The sequence below is a fragment of the Lactuca serriola genome, chromosome 4, assembly GCF_051521515.1.
Source record: "Lactuca serriola cultivar US96UC23 chromosome 4, Lser_US96UC23_V15, whole genome shotgun sequence".
Taxonomy (NCBI): domain Eukaryota; kingdom Viridiplantae; phylum Streptophyta; class Magnoliopsida; order Asterales; family Asteraceae; genus Lactuca; species Lactuca serriola.
In genome coordinates, this window is record NC_136411.1 from 6,583,925 (window position 1) to 6,597,719 (window position 13,795).

The following is a 13,795-nucleotide window of genomic DNA, read 5'->3' on the forward strand; positions in this document are numbered from 1 at the left end:
GCAGTAAAGAGGTAAATTGTGGTAGAAGTTACCTTTTATACTGTGGTGAGAAGAGAGAGAAAAATCTATTCCCAAATCTTCAAGGGAAATGCGAAGAGTTTCCTTAGGTGATTGACACATGACAGTTTAGAGCTCCGATGATTACGCAGGAGAGAGAAAAACCGTCCCGATTCACACGCCTTCCCATCAGGCGCCGTTTGAAATGTCAAAACGATTGGACTTTCGGCTGAGTCAGCAACTTATCCCTTTAGAGTGAGCTGTCATCATAAAGCAAAATAACCACGTGTAACATTGTGAGCCACATCTCTTTTATAACCTTAAATCCCATAGCCAAAAATTGCTTGTAAGTAATGAAACCAGAATTATAGAAAATCAAAAAGATTTTTGTGCATAGAGTGTAAAAGAAAAGAAATAAAGCAATACATATGTGGGAAATTGTGATGTCAACAAAGACGCGAAACAATGGATCCCGGGCACGAATCTCTTCCTTCAAAGTCAAGAGAGACCTTAAAGTGTTTGTGTGGTTTCCCGTTAAATTACGATCAAACACTTATTAAGAAGTGTTGAAAGGCATCTTTTAATAAGGCTAATGTGGGTGGCTTTCGCTTCAGTTCAGAATTCCTGATCTTGACATAAGACAGAAATTGACTGAAGTACTTGTGAGACCAATGTAGTCTGTTGAACAAGTAGGTGTGAAGAGAATTTAAGTGGCATGTGTAAAATACTTTTAGGTGAAATCTCAAAAAAAAATTAAAACTGGATTCTAAGGGAAGAAATGTTATGGGATTTAACAATTTCATAAGAATCACACAAAAAGAAAATTTAGAGATTTCAAGGTACAGCCCCATGGGTGACTTCGTTAATTCATTAGTGAAAACTAGAGCAAATTTAATTGTTCACCGTCAATGCATAGTAGGTATTGAATTGTGGGTTTCACTTAGCACGTAGTGGCACGAAGCTAAGATCATAAGCATAGAAATTGTGTAACCATAAACCTTAGTGGTAATTACTGAGAGTCTCAAGGGTTACGTGTATGAGGCGAATAGGATGGAGAAAAGTATTGGAGATGGTGTAAAGAAACCAAACTATCCCTGCTGTTAAAATAAGGACCAACCAGAAAACTCTTATCTCATTTGAGAAGAGAGTAAGGTAGCTCATGATTAGAATAAATATAAAAGCCTAATTGGGAAGACAAGGGTTGTATATACCAAGTCAGTAAGGCTATTATTCAGAATCACGTGAGGCTTTGGACACATACAGCAGCATGCTTCTAGGGACACTTAACTATTAAAAACGTGAGAACAAGAAATTCTCCACAATTATCCACAAATAAAAATTGACGAACACAAGCAAACAAAAAAATGTTTTTGGAGTTTTTGATCTAAAGAGAAAAACAAACAAAAATATTTTTGGAGTTTTTGAGTTAAAGAAAGAAAAAAATAAATAATAATAATAAAAACTTTGGAACCGAACCCGAAATAGACCGAACGCTCGGTTCATTTCGGTTAAAAAAATTTTGAAAAAGAAAGAAATGAGAAACAAGAGTACAAAAAGTTTACAACCAAAGAAGCTACCTTTAAGTGAGAAGCAAAGATAAGAGAATAGGATCGAACCCGAGCGCTCAGTTCATTTCGGCACTCACGGGAACTGAACCCGAACTTTCGGTTCATTTTGCTTCCAACTTTTAGTTTTGAGAAGTAGTTTTTGGTACTGAATCTGATTCCATCATACCTAGCCCTTGTAGAATTTCATTGAAACTTGCTTCAGGAAGAGCTTTGGTGAAGATCTCAGCCAGTTGATCAGTAGTTCGAACAAAATGAATTTCTATGTTTCCGTATTCTACGTGATCTTCAATGAAGTGATACCTCAATGCAATATGTTTGGTTTTGGAATGTTGCACTGGGTTATGACAGATCCTAATTGCACTTTCTGAGTCACAATATAGTGGGATCTTTTTCATGTTGAGTCCGTAATCCCGGAGTTGACTTTGGATCCAAATCACTTGAGATGTGCAAGAAGCGGCTGCAATATATTCTGCTTCGGCTGTAGACAGTGAAACACATGTTTGTTTCTTAGATTGCCAGCTCACCAATTTTCCGTCGAGGAATTGACATCCTCCTATAGTGCTTTTCCTGTCTAAACCACATCCTCCAAGGTCTGCATCTGAGTAGGCTTGAACAAAGAAACCTGAGTTTGATGGATACCAGAGACCAAGGGAGGTGGTTCGCTTCAGATACCGGAGAATGTTTTTCACTGCTAGCATGTGTGGTTCACGAGGATTCGCCTGAAACCTAGCACAATAACACACATAAAACATTATATCGGGCCTGCTAGCTGTGAGGTACATCAGGGAACCAATCATTTGTCGATATAGCGTTATATCAAGTGCCGGTTTTTCCAAGGATGGTGTGAGTTTGGTGCCGAACGCCATTGGAACTTTGACCTTTGAATCTCCCATCATGCCGAATTTAGCAAGAAGAGTCTTGGTATATGCTTCCTGGTTGATAAAGATTCCTTCGGGTCCCTGTCTAATGTTTAAACCAAGGAAAAAGTTAATCGGACCCATTGAGCCCATTTCAAATTTAGTCTCCATCAGCTTTCTGAATTCAGCTGTTAAGCTAGGATTCGTTGAGCCAAAGATGATATCATCGACATAGACTTGAACTATCATAAGGTGGTTACCTTCGTTCTTTCGAAAGAAGGTTGGGTCAACCGAACCTTGTTTGAATTTAGACATCTTTAAGAACTTAGTTAGTGTTTCATACCATGCCCTAGGCGCTTGTTTCAGACCATAAACTGCCTTGTCTAGAATGTAACAGTGATTTGGATGCTTTTCATTCACAAAACCTGCAGGTTGCTCCACGTAAACCGTTTCTTCAAGTTCTCCATTCAGAAAGGCGCATTTCACATCCATTTGGTAGACCTCGAAGTTCGTGTGTGCAGCGTAGGAAAGAAATATTCGAACAGATTCCAGCCTTGCTTCCGAAGCAAATGTTTCTTCGTAATCAATTCCTTCTTGCTGGCAGTATCCTTTCACCACAAGACGGGCTTTATTTCGAATCACATTACCCTCCTTGTCCATTTTGTTTCTGAATACCCATTTGAGACCAACGAATGAGGCATCTTTTGGTGTTGGAATGAGACGCCAGACCTTATTTCTTTCAAACTCATTGAGTTCATCTTGCATTGCTTGGACCCAATCAGAATGATCAAGAGCAATATTGACGGTCTTTGGCTCAACTTTGGATACGAAAGAATTATACATGCAGAACTCTACTTTGGAGAATAGGGAGGTTTGCTTTGCCTTCACTTGGGATTGGGTCAGGACCTTTTCAAATACATTACCCATTATCTGAGATACAGGATGATCTCTGGTCCATTTAATGAGGGGAGGATAGTTTGGATCATAGGATGGATCGAATTCGGCGTTGAGCATTTCTTCCAATTCAGATTGACTATCGTCATCATAGAACATATCGGAATTCTCCCCCTCGACTGATGATGAATCATTTGGATTTTCAGGTTGGTTCGGACCTTCGGTTGCAACAGAACTCTCAGGTGTAGCCGGATTGTCGGGTGCTACTGGACTTTCAGGTGTAGCAGGGCTTTTGGGTGCTACAGGACTTTCGGGTGTAGCTAGGCTTTCGGGTGCTACAGGAATGGAATTCTCCCCCTGAAAGTGTGAGTTCAGTTGATTTGAAGAAAATAGATTCTCCTCCTCAACTGAAGTGTCGTGCTAAGGAGGTTCGTTTCGAACTTGTTCTCCTTCTCTCATTTGTTTGGCTGCATCTTCGACAATCTGCTTCAGGTGATCGATTTTGTTGTCTGCCGCCTTGGTTTCCGAGAGAGTGGCTTTCTCAGGTTCATCGAACAGGTCTACGAACTGATCAAATAAATTAGCAATCAGGGCTGTGACTTGACCTGTTTGAGAGAAAATCTCTCCAATTGCTTCTTCAATAGTCTTTAGCTTCTTGACGTAACTGTCATCGAAAGTCACATAATAGGTTTCTTCAATCTTTCTAGAACGCTTATTTAAAACCCGGTATGCTTTTGAAGTAAGAGAATATCCCAGAAAGATTCCTTCATCAGCTTTAACATCAAACTTGTTACGATGTTCTTTGGAGTTGAAGATGAAGCACCTTGAACCGAACACATGGAAGAATTTTACATTCGGCTTCCTGTTATTAATGATCTCATAGGAAGTGAGAGAGAAACGCTTGTTGAGATAAGACCTGTTCTGCATAAAACATGCTGCTGCAATAGCATCAGCCCAGAAATATAAAGGAAGAGAAGCAAAACTTAACATCGTTCGAGCCGCCTCACACAAGGATCGGTTTCGCCTTTCGATAATATCATTCTGTTGAGGCGTATAAGGGGCTGACAAGTTATGATTGGTTCCTTTTTCTGCCAAGAAGTCTTCGAATTCTTTGTTCTTGAATTCCAGTCCATTGTCGCTCCTAATATTTCGAACGAATTTTCTCAGTTGCACTTCAACCTGCTTGATAAACATCTTTAGCTTTGGAGTGGCCTCAGATTTGTGCTTTAGAATGAATACCCATGTAAAACACGAGAAATCATTAACAATAATGAGAATATACTTGCTACCGCCAATGCTCTCGATTGATGATGGACCACACAAGTCGATATGAAGCAACTCAAGTGGTTTAACAACTTTTGTGTTTATAATGGATGGGTGACTTTGACGACTTTGTTTCCCCATTTTGCATGCAGCGCACAAGTGTTCACGATCAAACTTGAGCAATGGAAGACCCCGAACCTAACCTCCGGTGACAAGCTTGTTGATGTCTTTGAAGTTGAGATGAGAGAGCCTTCGGTGCCACAACCAGCTTTCGTTAGAATGAGCTTTGGACAAAAGACATATGGCTAGATTTCCTTTGATTGGTCTGAGATTCAGAGGAAACATTTTGCCTTTTCGATCTGATTTGAGAATGACCTTGTTGGATTTCTTCTTTATAATTTTCGAGCCTTCGTCGTCGAATGAAACTTTGAGACCGGTACCTCCAACCAGCTGAGATACACTGATGAGGTTATGCTGCAATCCTTCTACGTATGCCACCTTTCTTATTGTGAAGTCTCCATTGGTTATCATCCCATAACCCTTTATTGTTCCATAGGAGTTGTTACCAAACTTGACATTGCCACCATTTTGAAGCGATCGAAACTCCCTTAGCTCTTCCTTCCTTCCTGTCATGTGACGTGAGCAGCCACTGTCAATATACCATTCTTCGTCAAACTGCTCGTCACTAATAACCTGCAAAAATTAAGCAGATTTAGGACTTCAAAGTTTTTTGGGTCCACGTGAGCCTTTCACAGGAACAAGAATAGTAAGAGAAACATCAACAAGATATGTTCGTTTTATTAAGGTTGTTTCATCTTTTCTTTTAATAGTAAACACTTTGATTTTGTTAGAATTAGTTGCAGGTGTTTTGGATTCGGATTGCTTTTTGGATTCTGATTCTGGGGTATGGACTTTAGACTGCTTTCGGTCTTCCTTGGTTAAGGAAATCTTCCTTTTTCCTTTCAAGATCGTTGATGATTTTGAATTTTGTGTTGGAACAGAATTGGGTTTAGAAGAAGATTGAGAACGAGAAGAATTAGAGGAAAAGAAATTAGAATGAGTGTCTTTCCTGACTTGAGGTTCAAAATGACCCTTTCGTTTGTGGTCATTAGAGGGACCGAACCTGGACCTTCGGTACCCGCTTGATGATGAGCTGAAGTTGGATTTTTGGTTGTTGTTGGCTGGTGGTCCAAAACTTGGTCTTTTATTATAAAAGCTTGACGGACTGAATACAGGTCTTTGCCTGTTATTACTTGGCGGACCGAAAATAGCTTTCCGGTTGCTGCTGCTTTCGGGACCGAACCCTTCCTTTCGGTTCTGTTCTTCGTGTGGCCCGAAATTCTTTCTCTCTGACTTAGAGTCTTTGTCATGGTAAGAGTAATGAGGGTTTTGAGAGCGCCAAAACTGTTTTCTCTCTTAGAGATTTTTCTTGTATCTCAGGTTTCTCTGCTGCTTTTGATTTTTCACCTGTTTCGGTTGTCTGTGGATATTAGCTTTTTGTTTCAGCTTCTTGGCAACCGGTTCACTTTTCATAGATGAGGATTCGCTCGTGGAGGTGACTTCTTCTACAGGAATTTTTTTTGTGTCACTTGTACCAGGTACGTCAAAGTTGGTAGGCTTATTCAGCGGTTCTGGCACATATCTTCCTTTGGTCTTCCAGGATGTTCGCTCTGACAGACCAACCGTTTCATCTGCATTGTCTATGGGAGCTGACCAGAAAAACTCATCACAGCCATCTGCATTATCTTCGTTCACCATGGCAGTGAGTTCAGTTGTTTGATGTTCGGTTACTCCTGTGACTTTATACACCTGATTGGGAGTAGTTCTAACCTTCTGAAATACAACAGCTTTTTCTTTAAGGACTGGGGACTTAGATTTGGACAAGCGAGCGAATTCCACAGAATTTTCAGAAATTAGGTTTTTGTGGTTTTCGGGTTCGCTCTTGACAAACTCAGAACAGTCGACTTCAACCTCTATAGAAATTTCACTCATATCATCGTCCTCATTAAGTTCAGATGCGTTTTCAACATCAATTTTGTTTTCTGAACTTAAATTGGTACTCAATGAGTCGAATTTTTGTATGGTTTCGGTCCTGAGTTTCAGCTTATCGTTTTCATCCAAAAGATTTTTAAGCATGTCCTTATGGTCTTTGGACTTAATAAAAGATTCTATCTTGTCCATACCATACATATAAGTAGGATTAACATAATCGGAAGATACAACACTTTCACAGTTGTATGCTTCGGCATCGATTTCATCCTCCTTAAACTCAAGGAAGGGTAGAATCATGCGATGTATTATCTGCCCTATTTCACAATTTAGATGCAGTTGAGTAATGTTAGCATAAAGTCTTTTAGCGATCAAACAAAAAACATTCCTTTGTTTTAACAATTTCAAATTGTCTCTTCGCAAATAAATTTTTTCATCCCTAGACTTAATTAGCTCCGACTCCTTCTGCTCAATCCACATCCTTCGCTCCTCACTCTTGGATGACACATTGCTTATTTGGTCAGTCAGATTAGAATTTGTGACCCGTGTTTGAGTTAAACAACTATCTAGATTTGAAAGTCTTGAATTCAAGTTATTTAATTCCTTTTCATATGATTTTTGTGGAATTTTAAACGAAACAAAAATAGATTGTACCTTCTTGATCAGTTTATCAAGTTCACTGATCTGCACACTGAGAGGTTTTGTTGTAAAGCATAAGTCCTCTCGCTCCTTGGTATCTTCATTTCCACCATCAGTATTGTATCCCCTCATCTGAGATACATCAGTCACCATCAGACATTTTCCACTGCTTTCACCACCTCTTGCGACATAAGCCTTTCCGTGAGAAGGCTTTCTCACCTCATCATCTTCTGAGTCGGTCGACCACACCTGTACGCCACCGAACTCATCATCTTCTGCTGAACCCTGCACAATAAGAGCATTCATAGAGGGATTAGTAGCAGCTTTCTTCCTTTTAATCTCCTCCAGCTTTTTCATAAGAATTGCCTCTTCATCTTTCTCCTCATCTTTCTCTGTCATTTTCTTCAAAACACAATCTTTGGCGTAATGATTCTTTCCTCCACAGTAATAACAGCTGACACCAGAATCAGCTTCCACCTTCGCCTCTTTCTTTGGTTCTTTAGTCTTCGGCTCCTACCTCACTTTTTCAGAACTGTAGCTTCCCTGCCAATTTTGGTTCTTATTGGTAGGAAACTTCTTATTGATGAACCTTTTGGGATTGGACACCATCATAACATAATCTTCTGAAGTTAGATCGTAGTCCCCCAGGTTCAGATCTTCGTCTTCTACTGCATTCTTACCATTAAACAGAAGGGCCAAAGACCCCAAGTTTGAGACCACACTCTTCTCTTGCAACACCGTCTTTTCCTGAGATTTCAGAATTCCCACTAGTTTCACCAGTGAATAAGATTTAAACTGTTCATGTGCTTTAACCGTTGATACAACCGCTCGCCATTCAGATTTTAGACCATTTAAAAAGGTAACCTTCTGTTCGATCAGCTTTCTTTCAATGTCATGTTTGATCATCTTACTGAGAAGATGATTAAACCGATCGAATGTTTGTGTAACTAACTCCTCTGGCTTTTGCTTGAACTCTCCAAATTCAGACAGAAGTAAGGTTTGAATTGAGTGCTCCAGATCTTCATCTGTAGAGTACAGCTCTCGCAGCCGATCCTAGATTTCTTTAGCAGTACTACAAGAACAAACCAATCTAAACGTGTCAGATTGAAGAGCGAATCGAATCAGTCTCAATGCCTTTATGTTGCACTGAAACTTCTCCTTTTCGTCCTGAGCAACATTTTTCACATCTTTTAACAAATCATTATACTCCTTTTGAGTTTTAATAATTCTGGATGTTCCTGAATGAGCAAATGGTCCAGACACAATAGCTTCCCATATCAAATACCCATTATCTTCAGATCCAATGACGTAGTCTTCAAAGTGATGCGTCCAAACCTCGTAATCTTGAGTGTAGAGAATTGGAATCTTGGTTGTAGATCCTATACTGTTTGAGATGTTGATAGGATTGGATTGAGAATCGTCCATGCTTGATCGTTTAACCTGTTGTAAGCTCAGACTTGTAATACTAAATATTAGGGCAAGATGAATAATTACTGAGATACGTCAATTATGGAGTGACGGCTCAATAAATATCAGTAAATGCGGAATTAACCCTAATCACTTCTTTCACAGAAGAGATGTGTATGAATTACACAGCCTCCTCCTCTGATACCAATTGATGAGTTTAAGATACTCTTTGATCGTTTAGATCTTATAACAGGTAAATCACGAAAGCGAAAAACAGCAATATAAAACACAAGAATGAATCTGAATATGTCGAATGATTCAATTGATTCAATCATCAGCAGAGCTCGATCAAGAACTTCCGCTGTAGAGGATATTAGGGTTACAAAAGATAAAGATCAAAATGCTTGACAAAATAATTTCCAAATCTTACGTCCTAGGATGCATGCAAGCACCTATAAATACAAAACCCTATAAAATAACTCACGGATGGACAGGCCCATACTGGAGACTAAATGGACTAAATAGCGAGCCCAAGACGCAACACCTTTTGGACCTAACACTTGTTATATTCTTTTTGACTCTTCACAGTCGTGTTCGTTCTAGAGTGAACAAACGGCCCAAGCGTGATTGCTTCCCAGATGAGATAGCCATTGTCTTAAGATCCAACAACGTAATCTTCAAAGTTATGTGCCCATACTTCATAGTCTTGTGTGTAGAGAATGGGAACCCTTGTAGTAGATCCAATGATGTTAGAGATGTTGATAGGATTTGTTTGAGAATCTTCGTGAGACATGGTGAGCCTTTCCTTAGAACCGCTAGAATCAGACCTATAAACTGTTATAAGGGTTTTATCAAACACCAGAATTATCGTCGATAGGAAGAAAACGGCTTCTTTATATTCGATAAAAGCGGAAACCCTAAAGAATTCTTAAAACAGAATGAATGTGTATTGATCACACAGTCTCCTGCTCTGATACCAATTGTTGGAACAAATCCAGCAGGATCGATAGATTCTAAGCAGATAAACAATTAAATTCGTAATAAAGAACACATGAATGGCTTTAAAGATGTCGTATGATTAAACTTCAACACCTCAGAAGAGCTCGATTAAGAACTTTGACTGTAGAGGTGCTTAGGGTTGTAATACAAAAGATAATCAATAATCTCGTATTAAAGGCATACATGCATGCACTATATATAATACGTAACCCTAATCAATTATCTCATATTAAAGGCATCTGCCTCTCCGGAGGCACTTCGGGTAACTCCTCCGGAAACACGTCAGCAAACTCTTTAACTACCGGGACCTCTGAAACTGAGGGTTGATCCCTATCCCGTGTATCCACCATGTACGCTAAATAACCGGCACACCCATGTTGTATATACTGTCGAGCCCTGGCCGCCGAACAAAACCCTGATCCCATCCTGGTGCCCTCGCCATATACCACCAGTTCTCCCCCACTTGGGGTTTGAACTACCACTTGTTGCCCCTCACAATCGATCCTGGCGCCAAATCGACTGAGCCAATCCATCCCTACGATCACGCACACTTCCCCCATGGGAATAAGAATCAAATCTATCAGGAAGGGCACCCTGAAAATCTCCAACTCGCATCCCCGATAGACCGAAGAAGCAGAAACCCTGTGCTCATTGGTGATCGAAACTCGCAATGGGCACACAAGCTCCTCTACCGGCACACTAAACCCTCTACTGAAAACCCGAGACACGAACGAACGACTCGCCCCCGAGTCAAATAATACCAGAGTAGGCAAAGAATTCACTAAAAGCGTACCTAATCACAGGTACAACCAATAAGCATATCACAAAACAATACCTCAAACAGAAAACAGAAACGTACCAGCAACCACATCCGGTGCCACCTTGGCCTCCTCGGCCGTGAGCTAGAAGGAGCGACCCTAAGCCTTCGGAGGCTCCACCTTGAATGGCCTCCCATCTCCAATCCTCACAGTAGTTGGCGCGGGACCCTGCGTCGGCTTGGCGGCGAGCTGCGGACAGTTGGTCTTCACATGACCAACCTGATGACAATGGAAATAAATCCTCATATCTACTGGAGGGGCGGAATGACGGCAATCCCTGGCATAGTGCCCCTCCTTGCCACATTTATGGCACCCACCTCCTGCTCGACAAACTCCCGAATGACCCTTGCCACACTTTCCATAAGTGCGGCTATGCTGACTCCCATCCTGAGTATCAACGATCTTAAACCGCTTAGGTGCCAGCTGAGACTGTGTCGGTGCCTGACGCTGCTCGTTTAGCTGCAGCTCTAATTCCAACTCACGCCGCCTCGCGGCTTCCTAAAGATCTAGGAGGGTATCACATCGTTGTGTAGACACAAACTGTCGAATATCAGTCTTGAGCATACTCAGATGACGAGTCGTCTGAGACTGATCTGAAGCAAACTCTTGGCAAAACATAGCCCTCTCCGTGAACATACGGGTAATCTCCATCACAGACTCCCCATCCTGTCTCAATGTCAAAAACTCCTGAGCAAGCCGCTCCCGCAAACACGTGGAACGTAGCAGGTGCGGAACATATCCCGGAACTGCTCCCAAGAAACAGCAGCTCGCTGATCATCAGTATACGACCCTGTCAACAACCTCCACCAATCCTTTGCCCCAAGCCTCAACAGGTTTGGGGCACACCTGACCATCTGGTCAGCAAGACATGCACACGTGAAGAAACATTCCTCCACGTCAGATAACCACCTCATAGACCTGATCGCATCCTGTGTACCATCAAACGTCGGAGGCTTCATATTATCGAAGTCCCGGTACTGGAAAGCCCTGTTGGCTCCTCCTCCAACCCTGCCGCAGTTACAACTGAAGTGGCTGCTGCAGCAGCTATCTCTGCTAGAGCTACATATCTCTCATCAAAGTACTCAACCATTGTGGTCTTAATAGACCCAAACATCTCTGGTAGCTGCGCTCTGAATGCCGCAGCAATCTCGTCGTGCATAATCTCACGGATCCTGGCATCCAACACCTCGGTCCCTATCTGTACCATGGGCTCAGGAGCTACCGGCACCTCCAACCCTCCGTCTCCTAAACCCGATCCTGATCCTGATCCTTATCCGGATTTGGATCTAGAAGCAACACGTCTCATCACCACCATACTGGAGTATATACAAGTCACCAGGTAAATAACATAACATCGGGAGACCAAAACCCACAAAACCTAGGGGTTGTGATTTCCTTGCTACGTGTATGGGTCCTGTGCTTTCAGTAGTATGGGCCCATACTACCTTCCACACCTACCCATATTTGTCTCAAGTATCACCACAACGCCCCAACAATATTGTCAACATAGAAATGCGCTCAACCCTCACTTCTAGAGAAATATCAACTATCTCACACCTAGTCAAACCACTTCTCATGACTTACACATCCATCAAACTTACATCATCCCCTGCAGCGCTAGTGCATGCTAGCTGCACATAACGCTGGACCCAATAGACTTTCGAATATCCAATCCTACCCGAAGGCCAAATCAACATTCTCAATCTATAAGGTCTTTATTACGCACAGTTGTGATGCATACACTAAACATCTACAGTTATGATGTCAATTCCATATACAAGAAACCCTATGCTAATAGGCATCATATAATCAAGCAAATCTACCATGCGATTCCTGAAGATCCCTAGCCTAGAACTAACATGTTGTTCTAACATATCAAAATATCAAATGACTATATGGTATTTTGGGGTTCACTTACAGGCTCCGAGTGATTGTACCCTCTGCATCCTCCGTCCTTTATTTTGAAAACCATTTTATAATTTATTTCGAAAATTTCCTTGATTTGAGACTGGGTTCACACATGTGTTTCCCCCAATTCACTCAAACCAAGGCTCTGATACCAACTTGTAACATCCATAAATTTTACACCAAATTTAAACTTTTCCAATCACAATGTAAACCCAAATAGTGTTTGTTTACAAATTTTTTTCAAATCATTATTCATCAGAGTGTCCCAAAAACATATCATAAGGATGAGGAGCGGTACGGTCACGCCTTCGCCTTGCCACGATCTCCTGAAGATCCTGAAACAATAACTGGAAACTGTAAGCCCAAGGGCTTAGCGAGCTACCCCAAAATACCAACACCACACTGATAATATCATAACAGTAATAATCAATCAATCAATATGCATATTGTGCCATCGGCCCGACAGGACCGCCCTACAGGGCCTACAGTCTAACTGAATCTATACCGAGCCTTCGGCATGACTGGACCACTTCGTGGGCCTACAGTCTCCCCGAGCCGCTCATAGGGTATGTTGGCCTTCAGTAGAAAGCAGTACCGCCTCAAACCAACCCCCAATCAAACAATATGTGCACATAATTATCATACGCTAGTATTCGTAACAGTCAAACCGATCTAACATATCAAATAGCATAACAACATCCCATAATCAGGATACCGATCTAACCGAAATCTAACATAGCAACCATCCTAAACCAGGATGAAATCTAGCATATTAGTAACATAGCAACCATCCTAAACCAGGATGTATCTAGCATATCAGTAACATAGCAACCATCCTAAACCAGGATGTATCTAGCATATCAGTAAAATAGCAACCATCCTAAACCAGGATGCAAACCATAAAGGGTCGGCCTTGGTGACTTAGACCCATTGATACAGTGAGGATAAATCACCTCGCAGATGTCGACTCGAAAGGTAAACTCCAACTCTCAGATCACTTGACACAGGCTCCACCACCTATTATCATAGTACAACGTACTCATAAGTCCTTAACCTTTTTTAGGTACTCCATAACCCACTAGTCAGCCCCTGGTCAAAGTCAAAGTCCTCAGTAAAGGTCAATAGTCCATGTTGACCTCAACTCGCCGAGTACCCTCGGCTACTCGCCGAGTTCCTTGAAGCACATTCCAACTCGCCGAGTCATCGAGTGCCTCGTCGAGTCCAGTCGATTCTCGATCAAACTTTAAGGCCACCCATCGAGTTTCCTCCTTGCAACTCGACGGATACACACACATACATACCCTGGAGGAAACTCATCCTACTTGCCGAGTTGTTCTTCAACTTGTCGAGTCTTATGGCAATCTTAATCGGACTCGCCGAGTTGTTCATCCAACTCGTCGAGTTCACAGCCATCTTCATGCGACTCGCTGAGTCAAACTTGCGACTCGTCGAGTCC